Below are 13,184 nucleotides of genomic sequence, written 5' to 3'. Positions count from 1 at the left end.
CGTGAAGGTCTCTCACCTCCTGGTGATTGGGAATATCGAGGACGTACCTCGCATATTCGTGAAAGTTTCTCACCTCTTAGTAAAAGGGAATATCGAGGACGTACCTGAGATATTCATGAAGGTCTCCCACCTCCTGGTAATTGAGAATATCGAGGACGTACCTTGAATATTCATGAAGGTCTCTTACCTTCTGGTAATTGGGAATATTGAGGACGTGCCTCGCATATTCATAAAGGTCTCTCACCTCCCGGTAGTTGGAATATCGAGAACGTACCTTGGATATTCATGAAAGTCTCTCACCTCCTAGTAATTGGGAATATTGAGGATGTGCCTCGCATATTCATGAAGGTCTCTCACCTCCTGGTAATTGGGAATATTGAGGACGTGCCCCACATATTCGTGAAGGTCTCTCACCTCCCGGTAAAGGGGAATATCGAGGACGTACCTTGGATATTCATGAAGGTCTCCCACCTCCTGGCAACATAAACTTGAATGTAGCATGAGGCTTACCTAGATGGCCGCAGGCACTTAAAAGGGGTGGAACACCTGGGTAGCCGTAAGTGTACAAAGTACTGGAATACTTGGATAAACACAAGTATTTAATGATATGATCTGGGACCACTCAGCCTAGTCCAAGTGTTAGATGGCATACCTGGATGGCTGTGGGTACTTGATGTATGGGGATACCTAGACAGCAGTAGGTATTCAATGATAAAGGGATACTTGATTAGTCATAAGTATTAATACTCTGGGGACAACTCGAACAGGTCAGGTGTCAGGAAAAGAGAGTATTCGAACGGTGGCCTGTACTCAAAGATAATAGGGATACCTAAACAGCAGTAGGTATTCAACGATAAAGAGATACTTGGCCAGTCATAAGTATCAATACTCTGGGGACAACTCGAATAGGTCGAGTGTCGATAAGAGGGAGTACCCGGCAAGTGGTGGGTACTCAAAGACAATAGGATACTGAGACAATTGCAAGCACCCAAACTCAAGGGATGACTTGAATAGGTCGAGTGTCAAGAAGAGAGTACCTGGACAGTGGTAGGTACTTTAAGACAAATGGGGACATGGATATACTTACCTGGCAAGATCTCTTATCTCTGAGAGTATGTTTGCTATTTGCACAATATACACATGATTGTATATGCTGTAAATTCATGAGTTCAAATGAGATTCATGCATGATAATTTTGTTAGTTTTGTATCATCTGGTTTCCACTAGGGAAGATTTTGAAAGACAACCTTCATTTAGAATGTAGATGTCTTGAGCATGCCAAATGAGGGACTTTCGCCCGAAAGGACTTTCGCTCACTCTCATGGAAAAGGCTATCCCGACCATTGATGCAGGATTTATAAGGACCACACTATTTCACCGTCATCATGTCAGCAGGGATCCAAGTATTCTCGCAAACAGTACGATTTTACCAATGTGAGAGGTCTTTGTCGAAACTGTGATAAAGTCTTAGTCAGCGGCTCATCAGAGGGGACCATCAAGGTCGAAGCTGATGGACGAAAATGTTGTACGATCATCTCCGGGTTTACAAGTCAAGGACCCTGCGAAAAGAGATAGAGTAATATTGTTCGTACTTCTTCGAGCGATGCTTATGCACATATGAAATCCTATGTTAATTGAAGTGCCCCTAGTCTGAAGAGACTTTTACAATGGGGATGTAATGTAGACTTGGCTCACATGTAAGAGGGTGAGAGTTGGTGACTGTCTTGGCATTTATCACTAGTGTTTCTTGTCAGATGGAGGTTCTATGGATCACAACAGCAACTTTTTCTTGGCTATATTTTTGACTGGGGGGCATTTGCCTTGCTTTTACCAGGCACACTGCTCTTTTCCATGCCCCTATTTTTATTCAAATTCTTCATTCATGGACATTGACCTTGCTTTTACTAGGTACGCTGCTTTTTTATGCCCATTTTTTTCATTCTTGTCGTTAGAGGAACCGGCCTAGGCAAGTTCAATCGAAGCACCATTATTAGACTCTTGAGTCTTCGTCTTTAGTAGGCGCTCTGGGCTATGGCAGTAACTTCTATTTTGCCTCCATGTGAGGGTGAAATTATAGACTCAATTGGGTTGTACAATGAATACAAGTGCAGAAAGAATTGCTCTTCGTCATTCTGGGGCACTTAAATTAACGCAAGTGTTCATATGCAATAAAGACACCCGAAGATTGATGCAAGTGCGAGCAAGAAAATTTCTATCTCTCTTCTCACCTTGTGATGCTGCTTCGCTTCTAATCTGCCCCGGTGTAGGGGTTGTTCTTGACGGGGGGTAGGACAAAAATTCTATCAGTGTATGGGGCTCAATGGGGGTGAGCGATGGAATGCCTCTCACTATTTTGGTTATCGTACCATTCGCGAGAGAACTCTTTACCCTGCAGCCATGGAATCTTCTACACTCATCTCACAAGTGTATAGATGGGGGAGACTGTGTGTAGGATATAGCTTGCCTGTCATCATTCTGACGCGCCTCATCCAGCATGCTCAATCAATCTTGTATTCTTCACTTAACTGTCTATTCTAATAATCTTTAGTGGAATCAGTGACTTAGACATACAAAATCATCATGCAGAATTCATCTGGAAATGACATGCAACATTTTGAATATGATGGAGTTTGAACTCTTCAAAATAAGTGAATGGTTTTGACTCGAAAAAGATCCTATTGACAACTTTAGGAGCTAACATATTGGTGTTTTCAAATATGTTAGATTTTGAACATCAAAAAGGGTTATTCACAAATGGGTGTCAATGGATTGTCTCTAATGAATAGGGATATGACACATGAATGATCAGCCAAGGATTAGGAATCTGATGAGGCATCTCTGCTTTTGCCTCTGGCTTGGATCACTTGGTTTGCCCTATTTAACCGTTTAATCTGACTCTTGAATCCCAATGCTTCCTTTCAATATGAGTTCAGAGAGTGAGTGTTAGAAATGATGACAAGTTACCTTTCCCCCAGAGTTCATTTGTGCCGGCTCTTAGGGAAGTTGCTGACGGCCTCTTTTACATTTTAATGCTTCCTTCAACTGGCCTTTCCTACTTGTGGTCACTTATGCATGATTGCTAGTCGTTGATTGATTTTCAACGCTTTCCTTCCATGGAATTTTTCCTTCTGCCTTTGATTAGGCAAAATCATGTACCTAAAGCTTCTATGGAATTTGAGATGGACAATCAAAACTTCCAGTTTTCTAATAGCAATTACTTCTTGCAAGAGCATGTGTCTGGAATAAGAAGTGAAGCTTCCAGATTCTAAGATTATTGACTAGGACAGAAGGTTCCTTCTAACCGGAGTGGTTCTTAAATGACGCGTCCTTTACATCAAGCTGGGCGAAATTGACATGGATTACTCTTATGCATCTGCCTAGGTAATGTTGATTTGCTCAAGTTATACCATCGAATTTGCTACTTGATTTTCGACACTTCCTTAAATGCTAGTGATTATCATTCATTTTTCTTCATCGAGTCAACCAAACACACATTTTTTATGATGGTGCAAATAGATCACTCATATATAACGGTGCATAGGCATTTTCATTCTGATAGAGAAGTGTTAGGCATTTTCATTCTGATAGAGAAGTGCTTGGCAATGCCAGACAATGAACATCTTTCAAGGGTAATACTTTTTCACAGCATCGGAATTAACCGGTTTAGAGAATTCTCGCCCATCCATCTCAGTTAGGATCAAGGCTCCTCCGGGGAGTATCTTCTTTATTACATAAGGACCCTTGTAATTTGGGGTGAACTTGCCTCCGGGCTCTGGAAAGATTGGGAGTGTCTTTCTCAAGACTAGCTCGTTTACCTCAAAGTGCTTGGGTCGCACCTTTTGATTGAACGATCGAGCTACCCTCTGTTGGTAACACTGACCATGACAGAGGGCTTTCAGTCATTTTTCGTCGATCATATTCAGTTGCTCAAGCCTTTGTTGTGTCGATTCTTCCTTGGACAATCCCGCTTGGGATAAAATTCACAGGGAAGTGATTTCTACTTCTACAGGCAAAACTGCCTCCATGCCGTAAACCAGGGAAAAAGGCATTGTCCCAGTGAAAGTTCGAATCGAAGTTCGATATGCTATTAGTGCGAAGGGTAACCTCTCATGCCACTCGCGATAGTTTTTAGCTGTCTTGGATAGGATTCTCTTGATGTTCTTGTTGGCGGCTTCCACGGCTCCATTCATTTGTGGACGATAAGGGGACGCGTTCAGATGTTGGATTTTGAACTCAGAAAACAATTGATCAATCAACTTGTTGTTCAGGTTTGACCCATTGTCGGTGACGATAGCTTCCGGTACACCATAATGGGCGATTATGTCATGTCTGATGAATTTCATAACGTTTCGTGCAGTTACGCTTGCATAAGATGCAGCCTCGATCCATTTTGAGAAGTAGTCGATTGCGACCAAAATGAATCGGTGCCCATTTGATGCCTTCGGATTGATTAGGCCAATTACGTCAATGCCCCACATTGAAAATGACCACGGCTCAAATAACTGATGCAATTCAGTTGGAGGGACATTTATCTTATCCCCGTGAATCTGACAACGATGACAGTTTCGCACATGCTGAGCACAATCACTCTATAAAGGGAACCAGTAATAACCCAATCTCATTATTTTCTTGGCCAACATACGTCCATTCATGTGAGGGCCACATTCTCCCCCATGTATTTCTTGCATTATTTGTGTGGCTTCATTTGCATCCACACACCTTAGCAGGACTGAGTTATATGATCTTTTGTACAAATTTTCACCGCTGACGAAGAACCTCGAAGCCATTTTCATTAGGTATTTTCGATCAAAGGGAGTGCTTTCTTCAGGGAAATCCTGCTTCTGGACGTATTTCATGATGTCATAATACCAAGGTTTCCCGTCGGGTTCTTTAGTTATAGTCATGCAGTGGGCCTGTCTTGTCAGGACTTCAATCTTCAAAGGTTCTATTTTTAACCCTTTCGTTACTTGCAACATAGATGATAGTGTTGTTAGTGCATCAGCAAACTGGTTATGAATTCTAGGTAGGTATTCAAACGAGACGTCCTGGAATTCTCCTACCAATTCTTCAAAGTAGTCGTGATAAGGCACTAGTTTGGCGTCTCTTGTCTTCCACTCGCCCACAGTCTGGAGGATAATTAAGGCGGAGTCACCGAACACTTTTAGTTTTGACACTTCCATTCCAATAGCCACTTGTAGGCCGAGGATGCATGCTTCATATTCGGCTATATTGTTGGTGCATGAAAACATCAATTTTGCAGCCACGGGATAATGTTGCCCATTTGGGGATATCAAGACCGCCCCGGTGCCTGAACTTGACAAATTTACAGCTCCGTCAAAGAACATAGTCCATGTATCCTTTTCTACTGTTGAAATTCGGTCGTCTGGGGAATGATCCTCGCGTACTTCTTTAGGGCAATCTACTAACATATCAGCAATCATCCGACCTTTAACTGATTTTTGTGATATCACTTGAATGTCGAATTCTGAGATCAGGATTTGCCATTTGGCCAATTTTCCCGCCAAGGCCGAGCAACCAACCAAATACTTGATTGGGTCACTTGTAGTTACAAGGAATGTTTAGTAATGCAAGGTATCGCCGGAGTCTCAGTGCAACACCCATACTAATGCAGCGCATGTTTTTTTTTCTGATTTGGAGTAGTTTTGCTCTGATGTGGTGAACTTTTTACTCAAATAGTAAATGGCTCGTTCCTTCCCATCATGGGGTCCTTTCTGTGCTAACATTGCACCAAGGGATTCAGTGTTGATGGTAAGGTAGAGGGTCAAAGGGTGTCCTGGAGTCGGGGGTACTAAAACAGGGGGTTTCATCAGGTACTGCTTTAAATTTTCAAATGCCAGTCGACAGTCATCATCCCATTTGATTTGTGCATCTTTCTTGAGAAGTTTAAAGAAAGGTTTTGCAGTTTTGGAAAGCTGGGAAATGAATCGCGCAATGTAATTTAATCTTCTCAGGAGACTCCGGACTTCTTTTACAGTCGAGGGAGGAGGTATCTCAAATATCGCTTTAGTTTTTGACGGGTCCACTTCTATCCCTTTAAGCTCACAATGAATCTAAGTAATTTGCCAGAAGTTGCCCCGAACACACATTTTGTTGGGTTCAAGCGCAACTTGAACCGGCAAAGTCGATTGAATAATTTTTCCAGGGTTTTCACATGGTCTTCTCCATGTCTGGTTTTGGCGATCATGCCATCGACCTATACTTCAATTTCTTTATGCATCATGTCATGAAAAAGGGTGACCATGGCACGTTGGTAAGTTGCTCCAGCGTTTTTTAGGCCAAAAGGCATGACCATATAGTGAAAAGTCCCCCATGGAGTAATGAATGCCGTCTTTTCCTTGTCTTCCTCCTTCATTTTTATTTGGTTGTATCCTGAGAACCCATCCATAAAAGAGAAAAGTTTGAATCCAGCAGTACTATCCGCAAGAACGTCTATGTGAGGTAGCGGGAAATCATCCTTTGGGCTTGCTTTGTTCAAATCGCGGTAGTTGACACAAATCCGGATTCAACCATCTTTCTTCTTCATTGGTACAATGTTTGCTACCCAACTAGGATATTGTGAGACTTCGAGAAAACCTACTTCCGGGAGCTTCATTACTTCTTCTTCAATCTTTTTTTATAACTCAGGATTAGCTCTTCTTAGCCGTTGTTTCTTGGGGGCTACATCAGAGTTGGTTGGCAAGCTATGCTCCACGATCATTGGATCAAGGCCTGGCATATCGGCATATGACCATGCGAATACATCTTGATACCTCTTTAGGAGGGCAATTAAGCTTGCAGCTTCTTCTTCAGGAAGGTTCACGCCAATCTTTATCTTCCTTGGGTCTTCTATGTTGCCTAAATTGACAATGATGGTGTCTTCAGTAGTAGGGGGCCTTGTTTCTTTGTGGTGCTTCCAATTCCGTTGAATTTCGTCGGAATCATCAAAATCATCATCTGAATCATTAGAATTGCTATCATGGCTACTTACGGTGTTGGTCTGGACCGTTCCCATACCCTCGCCTACCACTAGATTATTCCTGTGTCATAAAGTAGATAGGCTAAGGGAACAAATAAGGTTAGTAGCATGCATGCTTCTTTCTTTTGAAAATGTGATAAATTGTTTTTGAAGATTAAAGACAAGGAAACATGAGGAGACCCGGGCCTCAGATTTTTTCTTTCATTTGATGGCTAGCTATCATCAACGGGCCGGTTTGGTGTGTTTCCTCATGCCCTCAAAATGTTTTCAACTTTATTTATTAGTAGACGGATTTACAAGGTGATTTCAAAAAATAGTTCCTTGAGTGGAACTAATGTTGAAAACAAAACAAGCCAGACTTTAAGAAATATGTACAGGCTCCCACGTAGGGGAATACGAAAGGAAATTAAAAAGGGTTCTACTTGAGTGGACCTGCACCCATTTCCCTTTACGGTCCTTCGTTGATGGCACCCATGAAAAGGTCTCCAAACATGGTGGTCATGTCATTTGGCCCTTCTTTCTTTGTTGCTAAGGGTGCTACTTCATTGCATGAATAATACCCGGCCTCCACCAGCCCCTGATAGATGTCAGCAATATGTGCTTCGACATTTCTGCTCTGACTATCTTCAGAACTGAATACCGCGTTTACTTTGTCGGTGTGATTAGGGAGCGGATTGCTCTGAAATGAGAAAGCTTTAGTGTCTAATAGGTTCTGGATACGACTCTTGAGGGCGAAGCATTCATCAGTCGAATGCCCCACTTCTTCCATGTGATAGTCACATATTTTTGACGGATTATAGTTGGAAAAACTTTCAGCGTTGGGTCATTTTGGCTCAATCGAAAGGAGGTTCTTCTTCTGGAGGATTGCCAGTACTTGTGACGGAGATCCAGGAAGAGGAGTAAATTGTCTCTTGTTGTAATGCTAGGATGGCTGATGGCTGGTGGTCTGTTGCTATCTTGCACCCGTCTCTGAATTGTTGGAGGATGATTGTAGGTTACATTGACATCTACCAGGGGTTCTTCATCTTTCTTCATGCTGAACCTGCCCGTGGATGCAGGTTCAGTGAACCAACCATCCCTCAACCCTATCTCGATTTGCTTTCCTACTGGAAAGAGTTAATTAAATGATTCGGCAATCGTGGTTACCATTCGATTACGGTACTCATAAGGGAGGGTTTTGATAAACATCTTTCTCAACTCGAAATCAGTTGGTTCAGGACTGATTTGGGCAGCCAGATTCCTCCATCTAATAGTATATTCTTTGAACGATTCGTGCTTTTTCTTTTCGGTACGCTGAAGATCCTCACGAGAAGGGGTAATGTCCATTATGAACTTATACTGCTTGAGAAATGCCTCACTCACTTCGCTCTATGTTTCGAGGAGATTCATGTTCTTTGTAATGTACCACCTCAGGGTAGGGCCTATTAGACTTGATTGGAACAATTGGATCATTAATGATGCATTATTAACGTATTGGGTCATTCGAACCAAGTACATTTGCAAATGAGCCATAGGGCAAGTCGTGCCATCGTACTTCTCAAACTCAAGCATTTTGAATTTTTCCGGCATTTTGACATTGGAATAAATGGAGAGGTCCGTCAAAGTAGGATCTTGGAGGCCTTGCAGTTGTTTCAACCTCTCCTCAAGCTTTTCGAGGCGTTTGTCATGCTCAGTTTTAGACAAACTGTCTGGCTTCGCTTTCTCAATCGCAGTTTGGTGCGGATCATCCTCCAATTCGGGCATGTTATCGTCGGTATCTCCACCTTGATCACCCCTGGTAGATGATTGTGGCAACAATACTTCGACTGAGGCTGGGGCGAGAGTAAGTTTGCCTTGGATGGAGTCTATCTGCTTTGAAAATTGTTGAAGCATATTAAAGACTTGCTTCATTTTGCTTTCTACAACCACAATACGGCTTGGTACATTTTCTTTGGCCATTCTTGCTCTTGCTTTTGAGCGAGTCTGGATCGGCGAACGTTGACGCTCTGTGATTACCTGGCCATGAATAAGCAAGCGTGTGTGAATACAAGGCGTAGATAGGGAGTCAGCCCATGATGACGACCTAATCCTACTCATTTCGTTTATTCATGAAAAGGTAGACGATTTCCTAAGCATAGATTGAAAAAAGGGCATGTGACATGTTATGATGCGCTAAAAAGATATTTAATTTTGAAAGGCGAAGAAAGCATGAATTGCAACAAATTTTGAAAAAGATTTCTATCCCTTTTTGAGGCAAATGAAAATTCTTGCGAAAAATAAATTTTTAACATGCTTGAGAATAAAAACATTAACTGAAAGTAATTTCTTTTGCAAATGTTTTTTTTTTTTAAACTTTATGATAATTACTTCCAAATTTAATTGACCGTGGTATTAAATCCTAAACTAATCATGGACCACTCAATATATGCAGGAAGGTAAGTAAATTGCAAAGTACACGAAAAAAAAAACTTACATCACGCGAGAAAATTGATGACAATCACATAGACATGCGCATGATATGTGCGGCTCAATTTCTAACTGAGAAGGTTTGTTGAAATTAAAAGGGTATCCGTCATTGCGATCTCGCGTTAGCAGCATACCCTTCTAACCTCGGCTAAGAAATTCGGGAAAAGAAAGGCAACCTCTACATCGCAATCTCGCGTTCGAGGTCGTATCTTTCTTAACACCATCCTAGAAATCCTATGGCGGCCCAGGTACGGCGGCCGGGTTGTGTGTGCCACGTGTAGTGTTAAAACAGTAAAGCATGCATAGCAATTTATAATCATAAGACATTTTATTTAAAAAGAAAATCTAAGATACTAACCTGCACAAAAAAAATAAAAATAAAATAAAATAAATAAAAACCCAAGTTAGTAAAGCATTTAAACAAAGACAAAATGGCCTAAGTCCTCAAATGTCCCCGGTGAGTCGCCAAGCTGTCGCGAATTTTTTTTTTTTTTGGCGCCCGTAATCGGGCACGGGTGCCTAAGGAGGCTAATGGCTCGGCTGAATTTATTAAGCCCGAGACTCTCCCAAGTCCGCCAATTCACGACTTTAATAGTCTAAGTTTTTAACCCGTAAATCAATTTTTAAAATGGAGTCGCCACTAATCGGTTTAGGGTGGGTCAATTAGAAACTCAAGCGAAATATCGGGAGAAATACTCGCTCTGCGCAACTAGAGAAATTAGGATCCGGGACTTGATTACACTAGTTAATCACTAATACCCTTTCGGTACCTAATCTTGTTTAAACCCCGAGGTTTTTTGGATGTTCGAGGGATTTTCCATGCATTTTGGGGGAAAACATTTTTGAGTCTTTTCTAATTTTTTTAGACACAAAAGGGATTTTTTTGGGATTTTTTTGGTATTTTGGAAAATACAAGCTTTTTTTGGCTTTTTCTGGATTTTTATGGCTTTTTCATGAATTTTTGGCTTTTTTGGATTTTTGGCATTTTTTGGAAAATATGGAATATTTTTTACTTTTTTTTTATTTTTTACGGAAAATATATATTTTTTGGAAAATAAAATATTTTTTGATTTTTGGAAAATAAAATATTTTTGTACTGTTTTTTAATATTTTTCGAAAATAAATTATATTATTTGATTTTTTTTAAATAAATTATTTATTTAAAATAAAATTAAAAAAGGGCCGACCCGGGTTGGATCCGCGGGTTGGGTCCAACCCGGTCGGCAACCCGAACGCGGACGGGCCCGCAACGCGGGGCTTGACTCGGATTTTTTGGCTTTTTTTTTTTTTTAACTTTATTGAAACAGCGTCGTGGCCGGGCGTTTAGGGATGCTCGGCTCGGCCCGACGACCCGCTCCGACAACCTGCTCCACAACCCGGCTCCCCTGAGAAAACCCTACCCGACTCACAACCTGCCTTCTAGTCGCCCCAAAATCACGAACCCTACCCGACCTTCGGGACCCGGATCCGATTCGTGACCCGGAAAATCGCAAGCCCTAGGGTTTGTGAATCCATGGCGCCGAAGGGGGAAGATAGGGGCGCTATGGCGGTGACGACGGCTACGGCGGGTACGGCGACGACGATGGCGATGATGGCGATTGAGGCGAATAGCAAAGGCAACAGTAGCGGGGTTTTTACCTTTCTCCGAACAGGAGCGGTGGTGGACCGCCTCCCACCTGGCGACAATCGAGGTGTGGCGAGGTTTATGGAGATGCACGGTGACGATGATGACGACTACAGTGGCTACAGCGACGGTGGCACTGCGTTAGGGCTGCGGAAGGGCTTGGTTCTCTCTCCCTCTGGCCAGATCCGAGCCTCCACCGGCCAGATCTGACCTTCTCGAAGTCGCTCGCCGCCGGCCTTCCCCGAAGTCTCTCGATGGAGGGTGGGCTGAGCTCGCGACTTGAGTTATCCCCTGCACTTGCCCTTCGATCTTTCTTGATGTCTCTCAATGAAAGATCTTCGAGCTCGCCACGCCCTTCGACGATGCTTGCAGCCACCTATTTATAGGCGAAGGAAATCTGATCGACGGAGGGCTCGGCCGCCGGCCTCCGGTTTGCCCACCGATTCCGCTCGGCTGAACCGTTGTCCCATCGAGCTTTCCAGCAAAGCTCGCTCAGCATTAATGGCGCCCGAGATCTTATCCTCTCCGGCCAACGTCGGCCTTCGGCCTACGTCGGCCTACTCTCCTCGGCCGTAGGCCGTCCTTCGCGCGTTGGCCTCCCTCGCACGCATGAGTTGCAGTGGCGAAGGAGATGGGAGGAAGAAGAAGAAGAGAGAAAGGGGCCGGGTCGAGGGGTGAAGAGGAGAGGGAGGTCGGGCCGTAAGGGCCCATGCGGGGGAGAGAAAGGAAGAGCCCCGATGGGCTGCAATTTTTGTTTTTTCTTGTTTTTACTATTTTTATCTATTTATTCGAAAAGAGGCAAAATACATAAATAAAGAAACTAAAACTTAATTAATAAAATAAAATAAACCTAAATAAAATTAAGGCGTCAACACCATCGACAAAAAGAAAAAAAAAACAAAGAAGAAGGAGATGGAAAAAATAAAAGAAAAAAAGATTTTAGAAATTCTTAAAATTCAAAAAATATAAAAAAATTATTAAAAATGTTCACGTCGCGCCGGTTGTGCTATGTAGACGGCTAGCATTATGTTGGCAATTTCTGGCTTAAATTGGCAAGATGGATTAAATTAATATCAATGTGAAAATGTTTAGGATTAAATTGATCCAATTAAAAGTTTATAACTGAATTGATATTAATACAATATATTTAGAACTTTTTGGTATTTTTTCCGTTATAAGTCACATTTACACCGAGGTCCATATATGAGACACTGTTTTGCTCCTTATTCGATTAGCCTAGTTTCTTCAAAATGACTTTTGACATGCAATGATTGCGTTTCTTTTCTTTTTTTCTTTTTTTTTTTTGGGTTACCACAATGGTAGCAAGATGGTGTTTTCCTCAAAATTATGGAAATGCAACAAAATATTTACAACACGGATAACAGATGGAAGGAAAAGTAAATTCCTTGGAATGATAATTCTCGACAAATACGCATCACCATAGTCCATATTTCTTATTAGAAATCCTAGGCCAACAATCAAGGTAAAAAAAAAACTACCTTCGATGTATCTTGTCTTAATGTAAAAGACGGAATTGGCTGCTTGGCAAGTCAGCATGAAGCTTTGGCTCTCAGTCTATATAATGAAATCTTATCTAAAAATCTTACTTTTCGTAGCATGACAATGGCAAATGTTTAGTTTTTACCTCTTTGTAATTAGTTGATTAATCACTCTGAAAATATGCGTTTTTCCTTTCCATAATGCAACGGAAATTTCACACCTAGGAATATAAACCCCACCCCCAATCGCCAGCTCAAAGCAACCACTTGATGGGACCAAATAGGCCAGCTTTTACTGATTTTTCTTCTTCGACATTCTTCCATTTTAGAGTTGTGACTAGGGGTAAGAAAAAGGAACCACTTGATGGGACCAAATAGGCCAGTTTTGGGCGGTTCTTGGGGTATCGATCTGGGTCTCAATTCTACAAAATTGAAACCATTGAATTTCAGTCCGATTCTCAGTTCCAGGTGTGGAATCGCCCACTTGGGTCGGACCAATGTTTTTAAATTTTTTTAATTTCCTCATAATTTGTATAAAAATCCTAATCTATCTCACATTTCAGACTTCACTCATGCATGCAGACAGGCATGAGTTGCATGACTCTCATTTCATTCACGCATGTGAGTAAGATGACAAGAA

This window comes from Eucalyptus grandis, chromosome 6, assembly GCF_016545825.1.
Source record: "Eucalyptus grandis isolate ANBG69807.140 chromosome 6, ASM1654582v1, whole genome shotgun sequence".
Lineage (NCBI taxonomy): Eukaryota > Viridiplantae > Streptophyta > Magnoliopsida > Myrtales > Myrtaceae > Eucalyptus > Eucalyptus grandis.
The sequence above is the reverse complement of the archived record's forward strand: the minus strand, read 5'-3'. Positions refer to the sequence as shown.